At 42.7% G+C, this 23,135-nt stretch overlaps 1 long non-coding RNA gene across 1 annotated transcript in view; it reads left to right on the forward strand.

The window, feature by feature from the left end:
* LOC147019374 (uncharacterized) overlaps positions 1-23,135 on the forward strand; it is a 106,679-nt gene that overhangs the window by 17,285 nt on the left and 66,259 nt on the right. Inside the window, exon 2 of the long non-coding RNA XR_015062834.1 lies at positions 21,709-21,803. This is a non-coding gene — a long non-coding RNA (uncharacterized LOC147019374). The remainder of the gene's footprint in view (positions 1-21,708; positions 21,804-23,135) is intronic.

A 23,135-nucleotide genomic window follows, 5' to 3' on the forward strand; every position in this document is an offset into this window, starting at 1 on the left:
TCTAGCCCCGTTCGGCTATGTCCAGCTCCACCTAGCTTCATTGTCCTCCAACCCATGATCACCAGAACCAAATAGTACCCAAAAAGAACCAGACCAGACAGACTATACTAACTTTCTTTGTGGAACACCCAGCGTTTTATATTCCTCTGGCGGTGGGTGGAGCCCAAACTCGGATCTGGAAAGCTGATAGAATTTTCCAGCGTCCTCATTGGTGCGCAGACCATTACCACTGTTTGGGCCCCGCCCATGCGAGGGTTCGGTGATGGAAGGCAGCCTCAGTTGCTTTGCGCTTTGCCACGTGATTCATCTCAGAGATTAATATGGCGGCATGCACCTGCCAGCTCACCTCGGTCGTGAACATGTGCCAAACATGCGATGGAGGTCAGAATTGAGTGGAACGCTGGGGCTATTCACACAACATTAAACGGAGCTGAGCACACACTCACACCTTGAGATATTTGCCAGAACGTTCCTATCCGAGTATCCACTATGGTGTGCTGCCTTTTTCTGCCCAGCCAGTCCAGAGGGTGGTGATGAATGTCAATGGTAGCTGTGGTTAAGCGATAGCAGTGGCAGAACAGCATAGCGGTTATCGTGTGGTGATCGTGATAGCATTGGTGGTTCGAGTATGGTGAAGATCATGGTGAAATGACCGTTGAGTTGTGGTGCACGACTCAAATGGTTTTGGCATGCAAATGCAAATGAACTGCTTGTTTGTTATGATATTTGGTGTGCATGGATGCGTGAAGAAAGGAGAGGTTTGTGTACAAGCAAAATAACTAAAAGATGGGAATAAAGACCTACCTAAAGCCCACGCAAAGCATATGACCAAAAAACCCATTACACATAAGGGAAGGGCTATCTAAAATGAATACTAATGAAATAACTGTCTCAGGAGCACTATATATATATATATATATATATATATATATATATATATATATATATATATATATATATATATATATATATATATATGTATATATATATGAATAAATATTAAAATAATATATATGTTTCTATATATATATACATATATATATATATATATATGTATGAATAAATATTAAAATAATATATATGTTTCTATATATATATATATATATATATATATATATATATATATATATATATATATATATATATATATATATATATATATATATATATATGTTGTTTGCCGGTTTTATCAGATCCGCAACAATATTATACATCTACCTTTTTAGCATTGTAACAAGCATTTAATAGAGCATCGACATCTTCAGGGTAAGAATGTGGTTTAATGATTGTATTCGTGTATTAACCCATCTTCAGTCCATGTCTTTCATGCTGGCTACTTTGACATTTTTGCATACACGGCACAGGATGTTTCCTCCAGCTTGGTCTCCAAATGGACTTGGGAGCCACTGTCTGTGTGCCAAGCTCATATTGTCTGTTTGCTCAGATAAGAAGAGAAGAAGCAGCACAGTGGTGCACCTCTTGATGCATCCACTCGATCACATAGCTGCAACAAATAACAAAATGGTTTGCACTTGGGGTGGGGGGGGGGCAGTTTGGGGTAAGGTGCAGTCTGCTGTCGGTGAGACATTGTTGAAGAACAAATAGCGACAGCAAACACTGTACTGAGCTCACTCTCTATATTCTCATTGCAAGAAATGGTTGCCAGGGTGATCTGCACGAGTGTGAGACTATTTCTTCTGGACCTGAGACTTGGGGCTGAAGCAGAATAAGAATATTGTGGCTCCTGCTTTAATTGGCACACAGTTTTTTTTTTTTTTGTTAATAAAAAAAATTGTATACCTTGTCGAGGCTCGTATGAGAGCAAACGCACAACGCACAGCAAGGGGGGCATGAGACAAGAGGGGCGGGAGTGGGAAGGACAAAACAGTGGGGAACAGACATTAGATCTGTGGAAGGGAGAGGGATGGGGTGGGGAACATGGGGAATACAAGATGGACATCACAGGGACTTTCAGGAAGGAAAGCAGAGAATTTGAAGGAGGTGGACTTGGGTGGATTATCGGGGGTAGAAAAAAATTGAGGATTTGGATGGGGGCGATAAGAGGTGGTGGTGAACAGCTGTTTTGAAGGCCTGGAGGGATTGAATAGAGTGAGGGAGTTTATTCCAAAGGCAGGAAAAAAGAGGAATGAAAGGGTGAAGGTGAGCAGTGATTCATGATTTTGGTAGTTTTACCAGAAGGGGGTTATTGGCAGACCTTGAGCGACCTGCGGAAATGTGGTGTGGACAAATCGCAGAGAGAGTGGGGGGGGGGGCGAGACTTGAGAGTAGACGGTAGAAGACAGAAAGACCACTGACCTGCCTGCGGTGAGAGAGTGAGAGGCCCAAAGACTCAGCCTCATTGCAGTAGATGCCAATGATCCGACATGCTATGGTATCCACAGCGTGAAGCCGAGAAAGGTGGGAGGTAGGAGCAGCAGCCCAGAGGGGAGAGCAGTACCCCATCAGGCTATGGACAAAGCTTTGCAAGTGGTCAGGAGCTCAGGTGGGCCAAGGAAGGACTTTGCACGACATATGATTCTGAGTCGGCGACTGGCTTTGGAGGCCAGGTTTGAAATGTGGCTTTCCCAGGAAAGATCATGGCAGATCATGAGACCCAGAAGCTTGAAAGAAAGGACTTCTTCCAAAGAATTGTTGAGAAAGTGGATGGGGGGGGGTTCTAAACGGTCCTTTCGGAGAGACAAAGTGGGAGTGTGAGATTTGTCCGGATTGAAAGACATGTTCCACGTGTTGGACCAGTTTGTGCTTTTACCCAGATCTACAGAGAGCGAAGAAGCTGCTGCTTGCCGGTCCGAAGGATGACAGATGGTACGGCAGAGGGTGGAGTTATCAGCAAATAGATAAAGAGGATTTTCCAGAGAATCAGAGAGATCATTGATGAAAACCAGAAAAAGAACAGGGCCCAGAACGCTACCTTGAGGAACTCCTGCCTGGACAGGAAGATGGGATGATATAACTCCATTTAGGGCTACATGCTGACTGTGACAGGAGAGGAAGTTTGTGAGCCATGAGTTGAGATGGCCTTGGATACCATAACGAAGAGAGTTTGGTGAGTAGGGCAGGGTGCCAGACCGTGTCAAAAGCACGTGATATGTCCAGGGATACGGCTCGGATTTCATGTCTGGCATTGAGGACCTCCATCCATTGTTGGGAGACCAGAAGCAGGATATCCAGGGTTGAGTGACCTGGTCTGAAACCAAATTGATGATCTGAAATCAAGCCATTGGAGAAGAAGAAGGATTTAATGTCTGAAGCGATGATGGATTCCATAACCTTGCTGATGATTGGGAGAAAGCTGATTGGTCTGTCGTTGCAGGGATCTGTTTTTGCACCTTTTATGCAGGGAAGAAATGTTTGCTGATTTCAAGCAGATGGCAGATGACCTATTCACCCTCTCATTTGCCCAAGAACAGAGAGAGGGTGAGCAAGAGCAGAAGAGCAGGTTTTTAGGACACGTGGGCTGATGCCGTCTGGACCGGTTGCAGAATCTGAATTGAGGTTTGACATCAAGCTCTCCACCTTGTCAGGAGAAAAGGACACAGAGTCCAGGCACAGTTGGGTGTGACGGGGTAAGGTGGGTCGAGAAAGCGATGGGTTTTGGAGAAGATTTAGCTGCAAACACCGAGTTTAGGCATTCAGCCTTTTCACATGCGGTATCAGCAGTGTGGCCATTTGAGGTTTGGGAGGGGATGGAGGGGGAACATACACCAGAAACAGATTTGATTAGACCCCACCAGGATTTGAGGAGGGAGAGAGGTTTGAGAGTTGGGACTTGAGCTTAGAAAGATGTTGTTTTCTGGCTCTCCTGAGGGTAGACACACACTTGTTCCGAGCTTTATGGAAGGAACTGAGATTACCTTCAGTTGGGTTTGCTTTCCATGAGGCAAAGGCAAGTTGTTTCAGGACAACTGCCTCGCCACAAGCTTCAGTGAACCAAGAGCGGGAGGAAGGGTAGGACAACTGAAGATGAGAGGGGATAAATCTGTGCATGAGGGAGAGCAAGGTTCTTTGAAAGAATTCCCAGGATGAGTTGATGGAGAAAGTAGCGATGGGAGACCAGTTTAGAAGTTTGATGGCTGCTTGGAGACCCTGCCAGTCGGCTTGAGTGAAATGCCAGACTTGACGCGGTGAGGTGGTTCTCTTACAAGGACATGGTCAGAAGAACCGATTGGAGCAGAGGAAGAGCAGCAGATTTCGTATGGGAAATTTGTCAAAATCAGATCCAGAAGAGATAGAGTTCCATTGGTTGAGATCCGGGTCGGAAAGTTGACCGATTGAGTCAGTCCCAATGAGTCGCAGAAAGCTTTTGCTGAAGTGCCATGGCAGGTGAGAGAGGTACCCACACTTCGTCAACTGGCATGATCGCAATTGAAGTCACCACATATGAGGAAGAGAGAGTTTGGATGAGAAGATAGAAGTTGGTCCATGTTTTCGGATAGTGAGGTGTAGATAACAGAGTCATCACTGTTAGGTGGACGGTACAGTACACATATAAACATGAGGTGGGAGTGGAGGGGAAGCCGTAGCCAGAGGTATTCCTGAGGGTGTGGGGGAGTGAGGCAGTGCATGGGGAGCGAGGAATAGAGTCTTTGATGAAGAGAGCAACTTCTCCACCAGGGCGAGGCTCAGGTTTGTCATACCGGAGGAGGGAGTAACTAGGGAGAGATACTTGGGAGTCAGACACATCTTGAGGGAGGAAGTTTCTGTTAGGCAGATTATGTCTGGTTTGTCAGTGGCAACCTATATGGAAAGATCTGAAACGTTTGAGCGAAGGCCCCGGATATTTGAGATCCACACTGTTCATGAAGAGGGAGGGGAGGAGGGAAGGAGGGTCGTTGAAAGAGTGTGGGGTTTGCAGAATAGCTAGGGGAGGAGCCAGATGAGGGGGAGAAAAGGCTCTGTGGTGCTGGGGGAGAGGGTGGACGAGAGGGGCAGAAGGCGATTGATGATTTGAGGAGGTGGAGTGAAGAGATGGAGGTGAGAGGGTAGTGGAAGGAGGCAGCTTTGTGGATGTGAGTGGGGGCAATTTTGAAAAGGGTGAGTGAGGGGGTGAATGGTGGGAGAAGGGTGAGTGGGAAGAGTTAAGGGAGAAAGGTGAGGGGGGGAGTTTTTGAGAGAGGTGAGAGGGAGGCTTGGAGGGAGAAGAGTGTGATGGTTGCTTTGAGAGTGAGGGGTGAGAGGGGTGAATTGGCACTAAAAATGGAAAAAAGAATGGTTGATGGAAAGTGAACATTCAGAGCAAACTTTTTTATCATCTTGCCAAAACGAAGTTTTTGCAAGATATGTTAGTCAGCTTGTATGTTTTTTTTGTTTGTTTTTTTGATTGTGTAATCACGAATAAAAAAAATTCTGCAGAGCAGTTATCATTGGAAATTTTTGTAACTTCACATATCAGAGGCCTATAGAGGTCCCTTTCAGCGCACAAAATTTTGAAGGTCAAGGTCACTGTCGCAAATCAGGGGAGTCGATGAAACCCTTATTTTTTGAATAATTTTGATCGAATCGTCTTCAAACTTCATGGGAATATACAGTAGTTCATGGTCTGGCGCTCAGCTGATTAATTTTTGGTGGCGATTGGCCTTGACCTTCATGGTTAACGCCTAAGGTCAAACATATTTGACCCCAAGGTCAAATTTTCAAGTTTTAGGAACCATATCGTGTAGTTCCTCAAATTGAACACCTCGACGAGTGCTTTCTCGATCTGTCAAGCTTGAGACATTATGAAGTAATTTGGTGACGTTATGAGGCAAACACATATTTTTCATGGTTACTCTGTAGAATGATTCTCATCGGAATCTCTCGCAGGCAGATATTCCTCAAGGAGTCGCTCCTGGTGGATAGCAGCTCTGTTCACCTCAGTGTGACCTTAAAGAAGTCGCACGTGGTCACCTTTTGGCAAGATACGGGTCACCCTGCGGGTGACATTGGTTTATTTTAAGTTTTAGGTCAGAGATGCGATTAAAGACATTTCTTGATGGATGCAATTAAGGTGAATTCAGAGAACGGAGAGAAGAAACGATGTAACAGTTGGATTTTTTAGGCAAGGTATGAAGGAGAGGTCTAATTTGGAGCAGTCTGTTGAAATTGAAGAAGAGTAGTGAATTATCATCCAGTAAAGAGGACCACATGTGTGAAAGAGGAAGTTAAAGCATTACAAGAGATCGTTTGTATTATTATTATTATTATTTATTATTATTATTGTTGTTTGAGAGAGTTTTCATCAGATTAGTTCATGGAAATGTAGAAAAAATCGTGAGAGGAATGGTGAAATTTGGATCGGTAAACGCAGGGGTGTGTAAACAGATCACGTGGTTACGGGAGAAGCACTTGGCTATGGGTGGTGTTTAGTCAAAAGTGAATTTATTTATTTTAAATAAGGATTGCGTAACATTCGGAAAAGGGAAGGTTGAAGTAAAATTGTGGAGGTGTATGGTGAATTTGGAGCGGTAAACGCAGTGTGAAGCTGCTTGGTTGATGAAAAGTACCAGGAAGAGTGGTGAGAGAGAGAGAGATAAAGAGAGAAAGAGAGAAAGAGAGAAAGAGAGAAAGAGAGAAAGAGAGAAAGAGAGAAAGAGAGAAAGAGAGAAAGAGAAAGAAAGAGAGAAAGAGAAAGAAAGAGAGAAAGAGAAAGAAAGAGAAAGAAAGAGAAAGAAAGAAAGAGAGAAAGAGAGAAAGAGAGAAAGAGAGAAAGAGAGAAAGAGAGAAAGAGAGAAAGAGAGAAAGAGAGAAAGAGAGAAAGAGAGAAAAAGAGAAAGAGAAAAAGAGAGAAAGAAAGAAAGAAAGAAAGAGAGAATGAGAGAATGAGAGAGAGAGAGAATGAGAGAGAGAGAGAGAGAATGAGAGAATGAGAGAGAGAGACACAGAGAGAGAGACACAGAGAGAGAGAGAGAGAGAGAGAGAGAGAGAGAGACACAGAGAGAGAGAGAGAGAGAGAGAGAGAGAGAGAGAGAGAGAGAGAGAGAGAGAGAGAGAGAGAGAAAGAGAGAAAGAGAGAAAGAGAGAAAGAGAGAGAGAGAGAGAGAGAGAGAGAGAGAGAGAGAGAGAGAGAGAGAGAGAGAGAGAGAGAGAGAGAGAGAGAGAGAGAGAGAGAGAGAGAGAGAGAGAGAGAGAGAGAGAGAGAGAGAGAGAGAGAGAGAGAGAGAGAGAGAGAGAGAGAGAGAGACACATGGTTACAGGAGGTGTAGAGATCGAAAGGATACAAGGAAGATTATTATTTTTTGATGTATTTTTGAAGAACAGGTAAGATTTGGGAGTGGGAGGTTGTAGGAAGAAATCATGAAGGTTATGGCGAGAGAGTGGGTCAGCTCAGTGGAATAAAGATGTTGTGCCGGCAGGAGGAAGAAGAGGAAGAAGAAGAAGAATAAGGATCGAGACTCGTGAGTGTGCAAGTAGAAGGGTAATTTTTTGGGGGATTTAAGACAAGAAATAGAGTGTTTAGTTGGGAGGGATGGGGGACGTTGGGAAAGTGGGGAAGATAGAAATTGAAGGTAATGTGGAGAAAATACAAATAAACACGATCGTACACCGAGGGGAAGGATGGGTTGGACTCAAGCACCCAGTGGTAAGATAAGGTTGATGAATACTCGCAAAATAGCACGTTTTTTGAAACAAAACTGAACTAGGAACACACAGTAACATGTAGGTGAGAAAATAAACAGTTAAAACGGGACAGATAACGACTGAAAACTTAACTTTGAGATAGTCAGCAGAAAGCCCTGAAGGAGACCTGCCTACGCACCAAACCCAGAACCGGAAGAACCCCACACTTTCAAGTGTTTTACTCACACTTTCATTCTATATACCTGGAAGCGAGTCATATTCCACAGACAATCTCCATCTCTGTGTTACCTCACTGTGTTACCACAATGTCCAGTGATATGGCAGCTATATGTGTCGGATTCTCCAAAGAATTAAAACGAACCCCAATCATGCGTGTGTCTCTAGGGCATGGTCTCTGATGTGTTTCTCCCCTTGCTAAAACGGATATCCTGCTTTGTTTCAGTAAAGGGAACAATGCAGTGATTTCAGCAAAGTCTGCAGCAAGAACAAAAAGGCCGAGAGGAAAAGGTTTTCTTTGTGCATCACAAATGGTGTATTTTGCATTGAATGTTTCATCACATCGCTTTGTGTCCACAATGAATTCAACAATCTGAAGCTTTTGGGATTTAAGTGCTGCAGTGGGGTAAATTTTGAAAGTGGTGTACATCGATAATGGCTCAACTGCAAATGCAACAGCTTGCAAAGCATTTTGATCTATCTCCAGCCAGTCGTCCTTTTTTTTGCTTTACACCATCAATTGCCCCTCTCACTGAACTCTCAAGCAGGCTTTAATTGCTTGCACTCTCATCATGGTCGATAGCACCAGTCTCCCCATGTGCTTCCCACTTTTATAGTACAAGCATACATGCTTGCACACACGCACACACACACACACACACACATGTGAGTGCATAAGTACTGTAGAGTCTCAACTAATAAGTGGCCAATTTTGTTTCGTGCCTGCAATCAGCACATTACTCTCAGCAGGATATTTTGCTCCACTTTACTATTGCTAGCTCGTGCTGAGGAAGGTTTCTGGCACGAGTGTTATCCCATATCCACGGATACAATCTCACAGCTTCTCCGGAAAACGATTTCAGGTATTTCTCCTGATGATTCCATCAAACACATCATTGACTATTGACTGCCTCAAGAATTATCATTCACTACTTATTAAAAAAAAAACCCTAGTCCATAAAATGATAAATCATTTTACATCCAATAAAGCATCATGTTCTCATTCGGTTCCTTTGAAAGGAAGAAAGCAGAATTTATAGTTTGCGGCCAGATTTTACAATCCGCAGACATACTTGGCAGAGCATGATGTAGCAGTGGACTGATGGATTTTACAGGCATGTCTCCCAGTGTTCAAGACCTTTGTAATGAGCATTATGGGAAACACAACATCCCTGTCGGCCAAGTCCCTTGGTTGTTAATGTTGTAAAGATGAAGGCCCGGATACCATGGGCATGTCTCACCTACCATTAACTCACATTAGACAAATTACTTTCTACTTTTGCAGTGTTCTAAGGCTCAGGGTAGAGATTGTTCATATAATCACATGTGAAAGATGGGAAATCATCAAAGTATCTAAGTTTTGTACTTGTGATCCCATCATCATCAGCACACCTCTCAAGTCTTTTATTTCCCTAAGAATTAGACTAAGTATGTAGCTCCCCTGGAAAATTTTGGAAAGCAAGGCATAGGTTGCATTCTGGGGGCAATTTGAATGTCTCAGTCAAGAGGACATTTGACTGCCTTTTCTGCATAATATCTTTAAAATATGGTGAAGTAAAAGAAATCTGTCAAAGTTTTCTCTCCATTTGACACAATACAGTATATACAGTGAAGTGTCCACAACCAATATGTTTGTAATGTAATATATCGTGATAGGAATGGCTCTTGATTCTATCATGGTCTGCAGAGAGGGAAGTGGCTGCTGCCTGCCGATCCGAAGGACCAGAGATGCTATGACAGGCAGTGGAGCCATCAGCAAAAATATAAACAGGGCTTTCCAGAAAATGAGAAAGATCGTTGTGAAGACGAGGAACAGGATGGAGTCTAAGACACTTGGGGAAATCTAGCCTTGACAGGGAGAGGAGATGAAAGGATCCCATTGAAAGGTACTTGCAGTCTCTGAGAGTGGAGGAAGTCAGAAAGCCATGAGATCCACACCATATCAAAAGGTTGATATATCCAGAGAGACAACCTTGATCTTGTGTTTGAGATTGAGGACCTCCGTCCATTGCTGAGAGTAGAAGCAGCATGTCCATGGTGGACTGACAAACTGCTGCTCTGTGATCGGACTGGTGGAGAAAAGGAAGGATTTTATATCAACTGTGATAATGGATGTTAGTTATAATTGGAAGCTAATATATTATTAGTTAGGGCATCTGTTTTTATGCCATTTTTGTATAATGCCATGATGTTAGCTGACTTTTAGGTACATTGAAGGTGATACAGGACAAATAATGGGATGAAAAGAGGATGTGGAAGAGCAGCAGAGCAGGATTTTAAGACCATTGCACTGATGCCATCTGGGCTTGTCACTAAATCAGTCAAGGGTTGCCAGGCATGTCCCCATCTTCTAAGGTGACAAGAGACACTGTCCAGTGGTTGGGTACGCAATATTTGGAAGACAACAAAGAATTGAGACATTTAGCTTTCTCACTATCACAGTTGCCTGCAGTGCTATGTGAAGTGAGGAAAGGGATGGAGGGGGAGTGTACTCAAACACCAGATACAGACTTGACAAGCTGCCATCAGGTCATTGAGGAAGGAGACAGGTTTGAAAGTTGAGCGTTGGTCAGATGTTGGTTTCTGGCGCTCCTGAGAGGGGAATGCATTGGTTGCAGGCTTTGTGGATTGATATGCCTGGTGTTTGCTTAATGGTTCAGGTGGTGGACTTGGGATCCAAGGATCCCAAGTTCAAATCCCACTTGGCTGTTGAATTAATACCAGGTGGAGTTGACTCTGCCTGTCATCCTTCCAAGGTCAGCAAAATGAGTATCAGATTGCTGGTATCCTGTGTTGGAGTGGTGATCCATCCAGGATTGTGCCCAATTGCCAAGGAGACTGCTTAGACAGCACCAATGCTCTGTACAGAGTATGGTCCCAATGGATGGATGGATGGATTGATCTGATGTTGCCTTTGGTCAGATTGACATCCCTGAAGACAAAGTAAGTTGTTTGAAGGCAACAGCTTCACCACAGGATTCAATACATCAGAGGCAAGAGGATGGTTATATTCCATGTGGATTTTATTTTGGTAATTTTAGTATTGCCTTCACCAGAGGCCTCCTACTTTGAGCGATCAAGCTGAGAATTGGAGCAGAGTGCTCCAATCTTAGGGTAAGGTCAGGTCAGGTATGGGGCATGTGCTGGAGCAGCACATCACTGTGTCCACTTTCTGCCTGTGAACTACAGGGACCTCCATCTGGCCATCCCCCAGACAGATGCCTGGCCCATCCCCATCTCTGTGAAATACTGAATGACCTGCTGTACCCATGAAGACCGTAGTTTGCCCGTTGGCCTCCTACACTCAGGCCTGTTGGCCTCCTCCTCCACTCATGAGGCTCCCTTGCTGAGAGAATCTGGTGAGCAGGATCAGCTTCAGGAAAATGAGCCACATGTCCATACAGCTGAAGCTGATGCTCATGGACTGCACAGGTAACAAATCTTTTCTCAGTCTCTCTCAGCAACCGCTCGTTGAATACAAAGTCTGACCAGCGATAGCCAAGAATTCTCTAAAAAGACCAGGTACCGAAGGAGATAAGACTCTGTCTCAGATCCCCGGTCAGAGTCCAAGTCGCACATCCAGAGAGCAAGACTGGAAGCACCAAGGACTTGAAGACTCAGACTTTCGTCCTCCTACACAGGTACCAACAGCGCTACACCCCATGATTCAGTGAATCCATGACTCCCCAGACCTGAACCAGACATCTATTGACATCTGCCTCACAACATGCGGAGACATGAATATCACTTCCAAGGAAAGTAATTCTCTCCATGACCTCAACATCCTCACCAGAAACAGGTACAGAGAAAACAGCAACATCCAGGATGTCATTGAATGCCTGGATCTTAGTTTTGACCAAGAAACCCGTAATCCCAGCAGCTCCGACTCCTCATTCAGCACCTTGAGGGCCCCAAAAAGGATATCCAGAGTCTCTACAAAGATGACTTTCATCTTTGAAATTAAGGTCAGAGATCTTGACATTCCCAAATGATGCACCACAGCTTGATCTCTCTGACATCCTCCCTAGAATACAGTCCATACAAGCACTGTAAATTGTGGGGGCGAGCACATACCCCTGATGAACTCCAGTAACAACTGGAAATAAGTCTGAGATGGCACCACCACATCTCACAAAACTCTCAGTACCAGAGTATAGTTCTGACATCAGATTGATCAGTTTTGGTGGCACACCCCACGAAGATCAAGAATCCTCCAGAGGAAATCCAGATTCAATGAATCAAATGCTTTGTGGAGATCAACATGGGAGGCTGACTGCTCTGGACGCTGGTGCTCAAGCAGATGGTGGCGAACCCTATCCAGAATCATCCGAGCAAAGAACTTGCCCGGCACTGAGAGCAGCGTCACCCCTCGATAGTTGTTACAGTCCTGACAATCACCCTTCCCTTTCCAGAGAGGGACAACAAGGCCCCTCTTCCAGTCAGTTGGGATGATGCCTGTGTTCCAGGCAGAGCACAAAGCTGCATGCAACGACACGAGTGCAGCATTTCCACCAGCCTTGAGAATGTCAGCATGGATGGCACAGATCCCTGGAGCTACCCGCTTTCACATTTTTCACTGCAGCCTGTTTCCACAAACGAAGGTGGTGCTCAGGTGATTGGAGGGTCAACAATAAGGGATAGTTACACCCCTGACATCCAACTCAACAGCGGGTGAATCAGCCTGATACAGCCGTTAAAAGTAACCATCCCAGTGGGCCTTCACTTCAGACTCTTCTGTCAAGACACCACAACCCTCTGCTCTAACTGCTGTGCACCGAGGGACAGGTTTGGAGGAACACAATGTACACATTTCTCTGTATGTAGGACGAGAATCACGTGACTCTGCCCCTTCACAGATTCCTCGCACATAGGCTTCAGCGCATGTCCAGTTTTATGCCTCAACTTCCTGAACATATCAGCTCTGCCATTAAGCCTGGCTCTGCGACTCTGGTCAATGGTATGTGGGTGTCCCTTGGGAGACAAAATTCTTCTTCGCCCTGCGGGGGGGTTCCACGACATCCACCGGCAACATCAAGAATGGTAGTCTTGAAGGCACTGCTCAACTCTTCAGGTTTCCCCAAAACATCCAGACCCCCCCACATCCCCACTCAGCCTGTCAGCAAACTACTCAGCTGACCTCTCATCATTGAGCTTGCCAACATCCAGCCTTTATTGGCTGGGATGGTAACATTCTCCCGGATTTAAGCTGAAACTTTAGAGTTGCTACCACAAGCCTGTGGTTGGTATTGAGGAACTGAGCACTCTGGTGGACCCTGCAGAGAGGGAAGGGGTCAGAGAGAGAGGAGGTGGAAGGTAGAGAGGGATGGTGTGGCAGAGCTTGGGATAAGGGTGAGAAAGGGAGAGGGAGAGGGGGAGGGGAGGGGAGGGGAGAGTGTGGCGGAGGGGGAGAGGAGAGAGGGGATTCCAGGAGATGTGACACCCAGTTTAACATCCATCTGAGACACGGCGCACACATTGATGAATCATCCTGCCTGTGAAACACCAGAATGACAGTTTATAGCTGGGTCAGGATTCAAACCCAGATTTGACAGCTTAGGGCGAGCGAGTATGCGTACCTCTCGGCTATCCTGCCGTGATGTGGCGATTTATTTGCTTTGTAACAACTGATACATTATTTACTCATTGTAATCGTCTAATTTATTTTGCCTTCCTCACTCCAGTATTGAACTTGAAGCTTGAAGAGTGTGTGTCAAGTGGCTGAACCAAACACTCCAACAAAACGGTTGAAGAAACTTTTAAAACGAAACGTTTAAGTTATTTAGATGTATTTAACTATGCCTTTGTGATGGTTCGTACTTTGAAAGAAGATCGTACAAAAAGGGGAAACATGGTGTAAAATAAAATTGCATATTTTCAGGGAGCCAGCCATCGCTTGGCCTCGTTACCATGTAATGAATCGGGGGTATGTTCAGTTCCCAAGTTTCTTGCACAGCGCTCGACAAGTGGTTTAAGGACTCAAGCAAGCGCTCCATTCAAAACGGTTGAGAAGGAGTAGCTGGCTTGGCAAGTGCTTGGTAACTGAACACATTCCTGGACATCTTGACATGAGCATACAGTACATAAAAACACCAACAAAATTACTTTAAAAAAAAATTAAATTCTTCAAATATTAATCATGACTGTTTTTGTTGTAATTCTAACATATTAGGGTTAGCCGAGACTAACCCTAACCCTAACAGCTCTATGTTATTTTTGGCCCGATCTCCCAATGGTGAAGAATCACTTTGAAAATGAAAAAAATATCATATCCAGATCTGGATCTAGATCCTCACAAAAACCGAATCAATCAGTTTAAAAATTAAAAAAAAACTCGTATCTGGATTCAGATCCTCATCAAAACCAAATCAATCACCTTAGATATTAAAAAAAATTCTCGAATCCGGATCTGCATCCTCACCAAAACCGAATCAATCACTTTAAAAATTAAAAAATCCTCATATCCGGATCTGGATTCGGACCCTCACCAAAACCAAATCAAGCACTTTAAATATTTAAAAAAAACTCTTGAATCCGGATCTGGATCCTCACCAAATCCGAATCAATCACTTTAAAAATAAAAAACTCTTGTATCCAGATCTGGATTCAGATCTTCACCAAAACCAAATCAATCACTTTAAAAATAAAAAAAATTCGTATCTGGATTCAGATGTAAACCAAAACCAAATCAATCACCTTAGATATTAAAAAAAAATTCTCGAATCCGTATCTGGATTTAGATCCTCACCAAAACCAAATCAATCACTTTAAATATTTAAAAAAAACTTTCGAATCCGGATCTGGATCCTCACCAAAACCGAATCAATCACTGTAAAAATAAAAAAAACTCTCGGATCTGGATCTGGATTCAGATCCTCACCAAAACCAAATCAATCACCTTAGATATTAAAAAAATTCTCGAATCCGGATCTGCATCCTCACCAAAACCAAATCAATCACTGTAAAAATAAAAAACTCTCGTATCCGGATCTGGATTCAGATCCTCACCAAAACCAAATCAATCACTTTAAATATTAAAAAATTCTCGTATCTGGATCTGGTTTCAGATGCTCACTAAAACCAAATCAATCACCTTAGATATTCAAAAAATTCTCGAATCCGGATCTGCATCCTCACCAAAACCGAATCAATCATTTTAAAATATTAAAAAATCCTCATATCCGGATTCGGATCCTCACCAAAACCAAATCAACCACTTTAAATATTAAAAAAACTCTCGAATCCGGATCTGGATCCTCACCAAAACCGAATCAATCACTTTAAAAATAAAAAAAACTCGTATCTGGATTCAGATGTTCACCAAAACCAAATCAATCACCTTAGGTATTATAAAATTCTCGAATCCGTATCTGGATTCAGATCCTCACCAAAACCAAATCAATCACTTTAAATATTTAAAACACTCTCGAATCCGGATCTGGATCCTCACCAAAACCGAATCAATCACTGTAAAAATTAAAAAAAACTCTCGTATTGATCTGGATTCAGATCTTCACCAAAACCAAATCAATCACCTTAGATATTAAAAAATTCTCAAATCCGTATCTGGATTCAGATCCTCACCAAAACCAAATCAATCACCTTGGATATTCAAAAATTCTCGAATCTGGATCTGCATCCTCACCAAAACCAAATCAATCACTTTAAATATTTAAAAATTCTCGTATCTGGATCTGGTTTCAGATCCTCACTAAAACCAAATCAATCACCTTAGATATTCAAAAACTTTCGAATCCAGATCTGCATCCTCACCAAAACCTTATCAATCACTTTAAAAATGAAAAAATCCTCATATCCAGATCTCGATTCGGATCCTCACCAAAACCAAATCAACCACTTTAAATATTTAAAAAAAACTCTCGAATCTGGATCCTCACCAAATCCGAATCAATCACTTAAAAATAAAAAAAAACTCTCGTATCCAGATCTGGATTCAGATCTTCACCAAAACCAAATCAATCACTTTAAAAATAAAAAAAACTCGTATCTGGATTCAGATGTTCACCAAAACCAAATCAATCACCTTAGATATTAAAAAAATTCTCGAATCCGTATCTGGATTCAGATCCTCACCAAAACCAAATCAATCACCTTAGATATTCAAAAATTCTCGAATCTGGATCTGCATCCTCACCAAAACCGAATCGATCACTTTAAAAATTAAAAAATCCTCATATTCGGATCCTCACCAAAACCAAATCAATCACTTTAAATATTAAAAAATTCTCGTATCTGGATCTGATTTCAGATCCTCACTAAAACCAAATCAATCACCTTAGATATTAAAAAAATTCTCGAATCTGGATCTGCATCCTTACCAAAACCGAATCGATCACTTTAAAAATCCTCATATCCGGATCTGGATTCGGATCCTCACCAAAACCAAATCAATCACTTTAGATATTAAAAAATTCTCATATCTGGATCTGGTTTCAGATCCTCACTAAAACCAAATCAATCACCTTAGATATTAAAAAATTCTCAAATCCGTATCTGGATTCAGATCCTCACCAAAACCAAATCAATCACCTTGGATATTCAAAAATTCTCGAATCTGGATCTGCATCCTCACCAAAACCAAATCAATCACTTTAAATATTAAAAAATTCTCGTATCTGGATCTGGTTTCAGATCCTCACCAAAACCAAATCAATCACCTTAGATATTAAAAAATTCTCGAATCTGGATCTGGATCCTCACCAAAACCAAATCAATCACTTTAAAAATTAAAAAATTCTCATATTAGGATCTGGATTCGGATCCTCACCAAAACCAAATCAATCACTATAAAACATTTCAAAAAACTCTCGGATCTGGATTCGGACCCTCACCAAAACCAAATCAATCACTTTAAAACTAAAAGAAATACTCGTATCCGGATCTGGATTCGGATCCTCACCAAATCAATCGCTTTAAAAATTAAAAAATTCTCATATCTGGATTCGGATCCTCACCAAAACCAAATCAATCACTTAAAAAAATTAAAAAAACTCAGATTCGGATCCTCACCAAAACTAAATCAATCACTTTAAAATTAAAAAAAATACTTGTATCCAGATCTGGATTCGGATCCTTATCAAAACCAAATCAATCACTTTAAAAATTATAAAAAAACTCGTATCTGGATTCGGATCCTAACCAAATCAATTCGTCCATGTCACACACCCAATCTGTCTACCAAGTTTAATCAGAATCCATCCATAACCTTTTGAGATATTGTGCTTTATATCGTTTTTGCCTGATCACTCAATGGTGAAGGATCAGTTCAAAAAAATCATCGGATATGAATCTGTTTCTTCACCAAGGTTGAATAATATCTTCCTTGACATACATCCAACTTGTCCACCAAATTCCGTCCAAATTCGTCCACAACTTTTTTTAGATATCCTGCTCACAGACAAACAGACTGGGGTGAAAACATAACTTCCATCCACCTTTGGTGGTAGAGGTAATCATGTGACATACTATACTGCAAGATCACTTTGGTTTGGAATTTCTGGCAACCCTCGACTCCAATTCAATGACAGGCCTGGACAGCATCAGCTCACATGTCCTAAAACCTGCTCTGCAGCTCTTGCACATCTTTCTGCTCAATAGCTCTTGCACATCTTTCTGCTCAGTTAACCCGATAATTTGCCCGAGGTCAAATTCTGCCGACTGGGAATTCTTCCAACATCACTGCAATATACAAATATGGTGCAAAAACAGATCCCGTGAACTATAGGCTGTTTATCTTTCTTCCAATTCCAAGCAAACTCATGGAATCCATTATTGCAGTTGACATGAAATTCCTCCTCTCTATAATGGCCTGATCTCAGACAATGAGCTTGGATACGACCCGGTCACTCCACCCTGGACATGGTGCTTATGCTCTCCCTAATATGGAAAGAAGACCTCAATCTCAGATATGAGATCAGGGGCATCTTTCTGGATATATCTCAAGCATTTGATAGAGTCTGGCATCATACTTTGCTTTCCAAACTATCTGCCTTTGGCACCCAAGGCCACCTCCACTCATGGCTTACTGACATCTGCCACTCTCATGGTCAACACTCGCTCTCAAAGGGATCCTCTCGTCATCTCCTCTCCCTATTGAGGTTTGAGTGCTGTAAGCCTAACCTCTGTCCCACTAATCCCCACCTTGGTCTCGCCTCCAAGCAGATGTTCCACACATTCCACCATTTGGTGGATGTCTGCCATTTTGTCAATTCTCCCATCCAGACCCATATTTGCAAATACATCTTCAAATTCCCAAATGCGCTAAAATGTAGAATTAAAAAAATATATCCCTGGGGAAATCGAGCCGATCCAAACTCCTTACACCAGTTGTCGTGTCAGAGTTGGATTCAAATTCAGGTCCAACATCTCACGCCTGACTACCAATTGTCACGTCGGTGTATCCCACTCATGCAGACTCTCTGCGACGGAGGTCCAAGACCTCCGTAAATGGCCAAATTATCCTGCAAGTTACTGTGAGGGAACAGCACTTCCTTATCTATCCATGCTCCAACAGCAGGAATGCTTATTGCAATTTAATATTCCCCAAAGTCCTTTAAAACGCATTCCAAATTTGGAGGTTGGTCTGAGCGTGTGTTCAGGCAAGAAGGCGGTATGAAGTTTCTTTCAAATACAATAGTTTATTGAAGCAATACGGAGGGGGGGATGCTAACAATAAATAAATTGACAGACCTGGTGCTCCAAAGACAAACGAATAAGGGAGCATACAAAGTGAACTAATACCCAGCTCATGGAACCACACACTGACTTGCACACTTGTACTTAACAATGGAGAGACAGGCAAGAATTTTAATATATTTGCAGTGCCGGCCCTCATGCTGCCTGACTCCTCAACTAAAAACTTGTGGGACATGAAGTGTCAGCAGCTCGCATTCATCCCGTTTTGGAGACTCGTAACATGAACTCCGTACCTCTTCACTCCAACTCCAGTAACTGCCAACTCCACTGAAGTAGCTGCTGGATGAGTCCCAACTTTCTTTCCCACCTGTGGGAAGGGGGGGGGGGGTCTGCAGGGGAGAGTGGGTTGGGGATAACACCTACCTGGTTCGGCGATTGGTTGCTCAGTGTTCTTGGTATTTACACAATTTATTTTTACAATCAATTTTACAATTTTACGAGTATTTACACAATCGCTCACCATTCTGCCCTCAGCACATTTACCGCCATGACGGCGCGGGTTCATCTGAACCGGCGTGATCATTCTTAACCAGGGTGAGTCATACTGGAGGCTGACGGGTCCATGTGCTAAGTGCTGAGTCCTGTGCCGTCTCATCTCTCATCTTATCTTGTCTGATAGGAAGGTACATACAATTTACAATTTTAGTCTTACTCTAGTCCCGATAGGTAACAACACTGCCTTCTTCAATCCCACATATATGCAGAGCAAATTAACCTAACCTAATTAACCACGTTGCATGGGAGAAATTTAACCGACTCAAGTACATGCTCCATACTCTAACACATTATAGCTATGAATCCCTCCCTTCCACATAGCAATGCAAAAGAAAAGACAATACATATATACCAGGATACCAAGAAACCCTGACATTCACGGATTCGAGAATTCATGGACCCCACATATTCACGGATCATAAAATGTGACCTGCTTCTACATTTGCGGCCCTGTGCTTCACATATTCGCGGTTTTTGCGGGAACAGAAACCATCTCTCAATAGCTGTGCGCATAACAGTTCCAAAACCATCTTAAAACAGATGTACGTCCACATAAACCATCACCCCACTACTATTCCCAACAAATAATGGTAACACTACCCACCCCTCCTCCATCTACTGACAACCCCTACATAGCTACTAATGTGCAGCATGTCTTGGGTCTCATTCTTTTCTGTCATCCTGCTGCCATGACCTGCTAACCATAAATCTAGATACAAAAAGACCCTGACATCTGCGGGGATACGTTCCTGAAAAATGCCACGAATGTCAAATCCACGCATGTCGGGGCATTGTTTCAATGGGAAAAAGGGGATAGGTTCCTGGCAGTTTGGGATTCATAAGGGAAAATTTCAAAGTTTTACAAACATGGATGCACATGATTACAGTTTCATTAAAAATGCTTACAAATACAAAAATAACAACAGCAGTTACTGTTTCCAAATTTTATTTAAGATATGATGTAACTTTTGATGTGATGATGATGATGATGGTGGTGACGAGTTAGAATCTAGTGAACTCCTCTGAATAGGACGCAAGTGAGGGTGTTGAAGGGGACGCAGGTGTGGGTTTTCCCCCATGCTCTTCCAGCCAAAGAAAGCTGCATAAAGCAACCAAGAAAAGTTACACAAGGTAAGCCCTTTGCTGTTTTAAACCATATCTGGGATCTTCTACAGCTGCAAACATTCAGAAGTAGCACAAACCTGATAATCGCAATGCTGCACACCCCCTCAACCGCCGGACCAGTTGAATCACTTGTTGGCAAGTCAGACGTACCTTGTGTCACTTTTCTTGGTTGCTTTATGCAGCTTCCTTTGGCTGGAAGAGCATGGAGTGTTAGTTATGGAAATCCTAGCCACCTGAAACAATTGATTAGGTGAGAGCTGATTGGTCATTCCCAACACGGGAGTTTCAAAATCACGTGTGAATGCTAAACGAGGCGTTTCACGCACGTGTTGTGTGTGCGTTTTCAGTGATTCGGTTCAGCTCTACGGACATTCAACCTGTCGTTGCTCGTAGCCCATAAAACTTCCATTGCCCGCCCCTATTTCCTCCTAAACGTGATTAATAGTAAATATCATCATTTAAACTCACCATGTACTGCACCAACAAGGCCCACATATGACCTTCCCATCAGTGTTAAGAAGCACGAAAGTTTGGGTAGAACGTACCATGTACGAACGTTCACTCTTTCATATTGTCAGGAGTTTTTGCAGTACTTGTGTGTAGCGCATTTGGATTAAAGCCGTCTCGTCGGGGTTCGATCCCTGATCTAGCTATAAACTGTAAGATGAATGCTTTAGCAGGCAGGGTGTTGCATCACAGAGGAGGTTGTCTCGTTCTTCCTCCAATGGGAGCTCAGCTGGCTGCACCTTCTGCTTGGATTAACTTGTGGATGTTAAAGACCTCTCGGCCTCGATTGTCTTTCGTGAAGAGTAGGTGAGCTATTGTCGGCACTGTGAGCAAGCCACCGATGCCTTCCCAAATCGGCTCCAGTTGAACATCAGGTGTGCTCAGCCAGTTTACGAGGGACAATGGGTCAAAAAGCTTCCCCTGTGGACCCCACAAGGTTGGAAAATCTGAGGCTGTTAAAGAGTTTCTAGTCGTAGTGATTTATGTCCGTGTTCTTTATATTCTTCAAAATTGTCTTCTTTCTCTTCTTGTGTATGGCGATTCGGGGCTCACACGCCCACATGTTAAAAGTGATAATCATGGTGGTGTTTAGTTAGTTTTTCCACTTGTTAATAATAATTGGCGATGAGTAAAACAAGTAAAAGGTATATAAAGTAGCTCAAGGTCACATTACATGAAACACTCGAAGGTGGGGCCTTGTGTTTGTGGTCGAACAGTCCATGCCGCCGTGCAGTTTGACAAATGAAGGTGAACAGGTAACATTTCCGGTCTTGGTGTCAGGATCATTCATCACAGTGTTGTCACCTTGGCAGAAAGGTCATTTGTCACTTTGGTGGAAAGTAAAACAAAAAGTACCTGTTGGTGGGAAGGATGTGGCATGTCATCAATTTGGCTGACATCTTGTTTAATTAATAATTACTTCCTCCGGACAGGTACCAATTGTGCTCAGGAAACATTTTTGTTGTTGCTGTATTTCTGTCCTGGTGGTAGAATGAATGCGTAATGAGCAAAAGACAAAACTTTTCAATGACAAAAACCCTGATATCTGTTACTTTTAACACTGTTTTGTTTCAGACAGGTTCACTGCATATTGGGAAGTTATTGTCCTGACGTGTTACACCACTTGTGACAAGCTCTTCTCTGAGCCATTGTTGCAAGAAGATGAAAAAGTACGTAATTATACAGTGTATATATTTATTTATTTTATTTTTGTCGACACAAACTTGCAGATGAGGTTTATGTATTTTGATCATGACATTGGCTCTAAAGTACAACCATTTATCCCACTGATACACAAGGATAGCTTAACTTTCCCCTGGTGGATGAGGAATGGATACTTCTAAAGCCTTCAGTTCACTCCCCATCCAAAACTGTCATCTTTGCTTTAAAACGCACGCACACACGCACACCTGCTTTCAAATTTCCTGTTTTTCCTTCTGTATTCAGTGTCCACCCCGTGCATCCCCCATACCCCTCATTCTCCCCCCAAAGGAGACAAAGGAGTCTTGCTGCTTTGTTTGTCCAAGTCTTCTTCAATTCTGCTGCTGGTGCTCTCTCTCTCTCTCTCTCTCTCTTTCTCTCTCTCTCTCTCTCTCTCTCTCTCTCTCTCTCTCTCTCTCTCTCTCTCTCTTTCTCTTTCTCTCTTTCTCTCTTTCTCTCTTTCTCTCTTTCTCTCTTTCTCTCTTTCTCTCTTTCTCTCTTTCTCTCTTTCTCTCTTTCTCTCTTTCTCTCTTTCTCTCTTTCTCTCTTTCTCTCTTTCTCTCTTTCTCTCTTTCTCTCTTTCTCTCTTTCTCTCTTTCTCTCTTTCTCTCTTTCTCTTTTTCTCTCTTTCTCTCTTTCTCTCTTTCTCTTTTTCTCTCTTTCTCTTTTTCTCTCTTTCTCTCTTTCTCTCTTTCTCTCTTTCTCTCTTTCTCTCTTTCTCTCTTTCTCTCTTTCTCTCTTTCTCTTTTTTTCTCTTTCTCTTTTTTTCTCTCTCTCTTTTTTTCTTTCTCTCTTTTTTTCTCTCTCTCTTTTTTTTCTCTTTCTCTCTCTCTCTCTCTCTCTTTTTCTCTCTTTCTCTCTCTCTCTCTCTCTTTTTTTCTCTCTTTCTCTCTCTCTCTCTTTTTTTCTCTCTCTTTTCTCTCTCTCTCTCTTTTTTTTCTCTCTCTCTCCTCTCTTTTCTCTCTCTCCTCTCTTTTCTCTCTCTCTCCTCTCTTTTCTCTCTCTCCTCTCTTTTCTCTGCCCTTTTCTCTGCTCCCTTCTCTCTTCTCCTTTCTCGTTCCTTTTGTTCTGTTACATCCTGATCTGTTCAGTGTTCTCGCTCTTCCATGAGTCTTGACCTTGTATATAAATAGCTGAGAATTATTGCATCTGACTTTATCGAATTGCATCAATTGCACCTTTTGAACAATAAAAAACATGCACTATTCAGCAAGAAATGGAGCTCCAATGCAGTGAATTTGTCAGTAACATGTGCTTGTGGAAGTGACTGTCTTGTCCATGATTAGCTGTGAAACGTGTGT

This window comes from Eptatretus burgeri, chromosome 10 (genome assembly GCF_056783735.1).
Source record: "Eptatretus burgeri isolate ZD-2024b chromosome 10, Ebu_testis_v1, whole genome shotgun sequence".
Classification (NCBI taxonomy): Eukaryota; Metazoa; Chordata; class Myxini; order Myxiniformes; family Myxinidae; genus Eptatretus; species Eptatretus burgeri.